The sequence below is a fragment of the Mycteria americana genome, chromosome 2 (assembly GCF_035582795.1).
Source record: "Mycteria americana isolate JAX WOST 10 ecotype Jacksonville Zoo and Gardens chromosome 2, USCA_MyAme_1.0, whole genome shotgun sequence".
Taxonomy (NCBI): domain Eukaryota; kingdom Metazoa; phylum Chordata; class Aves; order Ciconiiformes; family Ciconiidae; genus Mycteria; species Mycteria americana.
Window position 1 is genome coordinate 129,231,519 of NC_134366.1, and position 6,789 is coordinate 129,238,307.

Below are 6,789 nucleotides of genomic sequence, written 5' to 3' on the forward strand. Positions count from 1 at the left end.
TTGCTCTCATGGGAAAACTTGGCAGCTTTGGACATTACTAGGTGCCCTAAGGTTATGAGTTTATGGGTAAAAGTGAGAGGAGCACAGGTGTATAAGCCGAGGAGAAGAGAACAACTCAATGAACAGGAATTATGAATAAATACAAGAAAGAAGAGTGTTTTGGTGGTGTCGGGGTTAAAGCTGCACTTTTTTTACTGCAGAGCTTGAATAGATTTTGACTGAAATCAGGAATCCAAAAGAAAAGTGTGGATCCCCTTAAACACCTTTCCCCTGAACAACTCTGAATGTTGCGGAGACTGCCGTTTGACCTGACTGGCACTGTCTGAGTGAGCAGGGAGGTGGGGGGAACCAAGTTCAGAGCTGCCGATACATTAGGGAAGGATGCTGATCAAAATACTTTGTGTCTCAAAGAAGCAGGGAACGGAAGGTAACGAGCTTTTGGCTTCAGTCCTTATCACTTCTTGAATGGTTAAAAGGAAGAGAGTGCCATGCAATCAGAGCTGAAATTTCATTAAAGGCACTGAACAGATTGGGTGGCTCTTATTTACACCTGTGCAAATTTGGATTTGGTCCATGACGTCTAACTGTACACCGGTGGAACTGAGCTTGGCAGCAGTGGCGGGTGAGCTGCTGTCAGGAAATGGGGCATGTGTTCCTCTCCTCAGATCTGTACGCTAAGTGCTAGGCCTGGCCTGACAGATGTTACAGTGCCTCTGAGTAAGCAGGGAAATTATATACAAAAGTTTCCTATTACGGCTGGAATAAACAATTTCTTAACTTTTGTGTATGCTTGTCTTTCAGGGAGGCACAGTGCTCTCGCTCTGTAATACTGCTGATTGATTGCCAGAGCTTTATGGATCCCAGCTAGTCTGGAACCCACGAGAAACTCCTTTTCATACTGCTACACTGACTTCTCAGAAAAAGTTTAAGTGCTTCATAAGCATAAATTAATTCAGTCAAACAGCATTTCTGTGATGTGGGAAAATCTGTGATGCCTAGCTGACACCACTTACTTGACCTGCTTAATATTACAAATTGAATCAGTGATTCAGATAGATAAGAACCAAACTCAGGATTCCTATTTCTGACCCCCTTGTTTTGTGCAGTAAATGCAGACAAGGCAAACTCCCAATACTTAACAGAACAAGTGTTTGAGTTGTGCCTAGGGCACCTTTGCATAATAGTGCAAAAGCAATTCCTTCTATGAATTCCTCCTACCCCTTCAAAAAATAGCTTTAATGAGGGGAAAATGCTCTAAAAACTCGCTCTTATAAATGTAGCAGAGACCCTTTTCTACTCTTAATTTTTTTTCCCATAACAGTGAGTGGCTTTATTTAACATTCAGAATCTGGATTCTGACTTAGGTGGCTGGGTTAGCTGATGAGTCTTTAGATTTTGTTCCCTCTGGAGTCGACAGACAGGTGTGCATCTAAGAGGTTCTTCCAGAGGATGATTCAGAGCAGAAGTCAGGTGCTCAGATTTGAGCTGACTGAGTGCCTAAAGCCTTGACAAACTCTTGTTCCCTTATTGCAATAGTGCAGCTGGGATTCATCTGACAATACAGTATAAAAGAAGTGAAATATATATGACAGAGGAAAGACCAAGAGGTGATTATTCCTGTTATATGCTTGTACATCTATGAGGGCTTTAAGCAGTAGGAATAATGTATAGTGGAGATATCTATGTTACAGGCAGCTTCCTGGTTCAATTCCCTGCACTGAGCACAACTCAGAAAGTACACATTAGTTTTTGAGGGCTGATTAAAATTGTCAGTTTTGCATTAATAATGAAGCAACCTGTTGTTGTTCGCCCCCCCCCTGCCCCTCACATAAAAACTGCTGCCAGACAGTAAATTTGCCAGTCAGGGAGGCTGAATGCGTGTGAATGTTATTGGAGGTATCTTGAATATCTTTTCTAAAGACAAGAAAATGACATTTCTCTGTACAAGTTCAAACACGACTCTTTCCTGTGTTGCAAAGAACTGTCAAATTGAATAACAGGTACAGTGAAAGCACTTCTTTCCCAAACTATTCAAATGAGCATCACCTTAAATAAACAGAACCTGGCTAAGGGTTACATGAAAGATTTGTCATAGCAAGAAGTAATATTTGAATGATAATATCTCTTAATTTATTCATTATTTAAAGTTACTTTTTTAAATAGACCTAGAGGAGTCTTTCCCAGGTAACCCTGAGATAAAGTTATCAGACTCTGGCTCTCATCTTCACTGCATCCTACTGTAAACAATGCCTTTGCACATGGTATCTCCTACCAGTGATGATTGCAGTAACTCTTTGGCTCCCAGCAGAAGTAGTTGGGGGTGTGGTAAAGCCAGGATGCAGTGAACATGATTCATACAAAAACCCTCAGACCTTGGACTGGTTGTAAGGGATTCCCACGTTTATTATGTGGGAAAGTGTTGAACATATTGTATAAATTATACAATGGAGCTGAAAGATTGGGATTTCCCTGTATTAGTCAGTTGGTTACTACATGGGATTTAGACCGTCATTAGAAGAAAATAAAAATCTTTCTTATTATAGACAGCAAGACATCATTCAGAACACTTTTTAATTAAGAGAATCCCAGAGAAATTAGAAAGTGATGCAGAAATTGGTGCAACAACTGATTTGCTTTTGCAAATAACCACAACTTCTACAATGAAATGGCTTGATACTTTTTTTGCTTGAAAGCAGGGTCTGTCTAGTAATTCAGTTATATTGACAGAAGACATGACCTTTTTTTGCGATATTCAGGTCATTTAAATTTTCTGGCTGAGGCTACTTTACTCATCTGTTAAGGTGCGGTTTGGAGGAACCCAGATTCCTCATACTGCTGATATAGAGAAAGCAGGCATGATTCAGAGAAGCCAAGCTAAATGCCTAAAGGAGTTTGAAGGAGATGGTGTGAATACCACCTGTGTTTCTACTCAGAACCTAATTTTTCAGTAATTTGTAGTTTTACTGTAAAATTTCTCTTGGAGCTCAGACTTTGCACACATGAAGTCAAAGAGACTTGTAACAGCCACCAATTTGTAACAGCTGAGGATCTGGCCCAGGATCTGTAATTTTGTTTTTAATAGCTGTTTGGAAGAGATTATTTTACAACTTGTTCTAATATGTACATTCCCAGTAGACTGCTCAGGTAATTACTTGGGCTGCAGTTCAAATATTCTACAGTTTGAAATATACTTGCAGAAAAATCTATTTTTCTGTGTACAGAGGGTATAGAACAGTCACTTCTTTGGCATGCATAGCTATTCCTTTGCAAACAAATCCAAGGTTTTAGGTGTACAAATGAGGGAACATGCAAATATTTTCAGTGTGTATTTAGGGATATATTTAGAAATTCATAGTTTTACACAGCAAAAATTTGGTACATGGCAACACACTAGATTATACAGAATAAAAAATGAAGAAGTGATCATGAAAAAGAAATATAACATTGGAGAAAGGTCTTATATGCCATCTTGAGTGCTGCTGACTTTCTCATTGGCATATATAAAAGATACTACTTTTCTACCTGTGACTTTCTCTTATGTTCACGGGTCAGTAGGGGTTAATTTAAATTTCTATGCCATATTTATCTATATATTTATATTATGTATCTCCATGATTAAGAAAAAATTAAAGATCGCTGAGCCATGACAAATTAAACTGATATTTTAAACAAGGTGTTCAAGGTTGATAATTTGGTGCTTTAAAGATCCTCCCTGCACAAATGTGAAATTATTCTGAACTGGGCACAGTGGATGCATAGGACAGCTTCATAAATTAATTTTCCCAGGTTAGAGTCTTGACAAACTGCCTCCGTTTGTATTGTGAAATGTATTTGCTGGGTGTATTTCTCAGCCCTGCTCCTGATTTCCCATGGAACCCTGCCCTTTATATTAGAGGTGAATAATTAGATCACTGGGTTTAATGTTATTATGCAGCTTGCCAAGGTTTGGTACGCTATCACTTGCTAGAAGGTGTTCTCGGTCACCCTAACGATTCTAAGGCAGGACTGAGTCTTTATTTTCCCTTGGGAATCAACCTCAGGGTGGCGTCACTCAGTCAATGCATGACTTTTCTTTCAGGGTTTAACAAGCCTCACCAAAGACTAAATGGTGTATTGTAAAACCAGACCTGCAAAGTCTCACACACCTAACAAATGAGTCCCACTCCTTTTTGCTTAAGGAAAAATTAAACAAAGCAAAAAAAAAAAAAAAAAGTTTTCGCCTAAAGGGATTTCTCAGTGCTATGAGGAAAAAAATCAAGTCAAACAAATCATCTTTCTCATACTTAGAGACTCAGTGACATTATCTTTTGCATGACACCATAACTGTGCTTTGGTGGTAGTGATTAAATGGGGTTCAGCAGGCTAAGCTCTGTCTGAGAAGTTCTGTGTTTAAGAGAAAGGACTTTGTGAAGGATGGGTTATTTGGCTTGCTAGCAGTTTCAAAAAACTGAATAAAAAGGGGCCAGATAAGATTTTGAGGAAGATTTTTTACTATTTGAGAAATAACTTCAAGAGAATTTCAAAATAAAGTTTTCTTTAATCCAGGGATCAAAATGCTTCACATTGAAACATTGTTAAGGTGTTTAAATGGTTAAATAGTATTGATACTTAAAATGCTTTAAAATATCCTTATTTTTCCTCTACACAAAATAATTGGGTAAAATGGCTGCATCTTACATGGCATATTTCAACACCTCTATTCTGAAAAGGGTCTGTGGCTGCAAATTTTGTCTAACTCCAGTTAGAATGACCTGAATTTAATACTGTCTCAGAGGGCAAGTGGGGAATAGATTTTTTGTACATTTTTGTGCTTTTACATGCTGCAGGGCACATATGAGTGCTCTAGAGAGAAGACTAAATTGGCACTAAAGAAATTCACTGTGATATCACGAGCATCTTTGAAGTGAATGGCTGCTTCAAGTTACAATATCAGTGCTTTGTCTTTATTCCACCTGCACATTCATTTAATCTAAATATACTATAATGAATATCCTCCTAACCTGAAATATTTAACCTCTAAGAACCCTTTGCAGATACAGCATTACCTTTTCATTTCACACACATAAACTTTTTCTCTCTAATTAGGTCATCCCCTCTCCTCCCATACCCCCCCACAACCTGCATGGGGGCATCCACTTTTAAATAATAAGACACATAATTAGCCATTAATACACTGAGGGTTAATGAGTAGCTATAATCTTATTAACCTAATGGAAGTTACAGGTGTAACTTGTAAGCAGCCCTAGGCTGCCAAAGAGTGCAAAGGAGTTATTGCTATCTTTAAATAAAAATTAAATAAACATGATTCATATCTCATTTTTCTTCATGCAACTTGGCATTCCAGAAAGTTTTATGATTTTGACTGAGATGATTTTTTGCTGCAAGCAAAAGGCTAGGAGATTTGTCCTGTCTGAAATTTCTAGCAAAATTGATGCTGTTGATAGACTTTTCCTATGAGACCCACAGACAGTATGTTTTCCTTCAGATATTGTAACTTTTTGTTGTTGTTTTCTAATAATTCGATTGGAAAATAAGATTTGGAAAAATATCTGTACATTTCTAATTCGAGATCATGGGGAAAATTCTTGCTGTGTTTTAGTGCACTACCAAATTTAGGCAAATGTGTCTTTCTGTGAAATGTTGTGTACGGCTGTTGCTATCATCATATATATTGTGTATAGTATTGTACTTAGTTGCTGTGATCTCCGTGACCACTTGTCTGTACCCTGGTTTGGTTTGGAGCCAGCACTTTCTCTGGCTTTACAATGCAATTATTTACATCCACAAATATGAGTGTTAATGAAAAGCTGTTCGTCTGTAATTGCAATTAACTAGTGAGCTTCTAAATGAGAGTGACCTCAGACACAGACACAAACACTACACATACAATGTACTTATTTTTCATATTTGAGGCATTTTTTTATATATATAACTTTTCATGCTTGCTTTAAAAAAAAAATTCTTTGCAGTTCCTGAAGTAATTTGATTGCATTCATTGACCAGAATATTTCCTTGTGATAGCCAAAGGCACAGTATGTTTAAATGTTCATTAACTTCCATTAATTAATTAAATAAATTTCATTAACATATTATTGAGTGAGGGGTTTGCATTATATTACAAAAGGATTCTTAGTCCTGTATTTCTTTTCTTAGAATGCCTCAGAGCTTTTTTTAAATTATTATTAAATGCTACTTCATTGGCAGTTACAATTTTTATCACGAAAATGCTGTGCATTTACCAGAGTTTTCAATAGCATCTCACTTTTTGGAAGAAGCAGTGCATAATGTAGCATGCTAGACCTTTGATGTTCTCTGGAAAATGAATAGTGACTGGAGGGCAACTCCATCTAGCTATGGGTTACTCAGGTCTCGTGGGAGAAAAGTTAAGTCCTATTCCGCCTGCTACCAGCTGGGAACCTGCTGCTTCCCTCCGTCTGCCTTCTCTGCGTGTTTCACCTGCCCCCTTGCCAATCCCTGTCTCTTCATACAGGCCGTGGAGCAGCAGATAGGAGGTGGAGCAGCGCAGCAGCGAGCGGAGCTGGAGATTTGCTGGCAGGGCTTTCTGAATTGCTCTAAGCACTGAAGCTGGCAAGGGGTGAGGGTGAAGCAGGTGGAAGGGTGTAGTCACTTAAAAAAAAAATGGGATGGGTGGAGAACAGGAGTGGGAAAAGGGGTGAAGACAATTTATCAGGGATGGTTAGAGAGATGGTATTCAAAAGTATATTCTTCTGCCTTTGAGCTTAATTGCTCAATGATAAAGATACCTATCCTTGATTTCCTTAGAGCTAT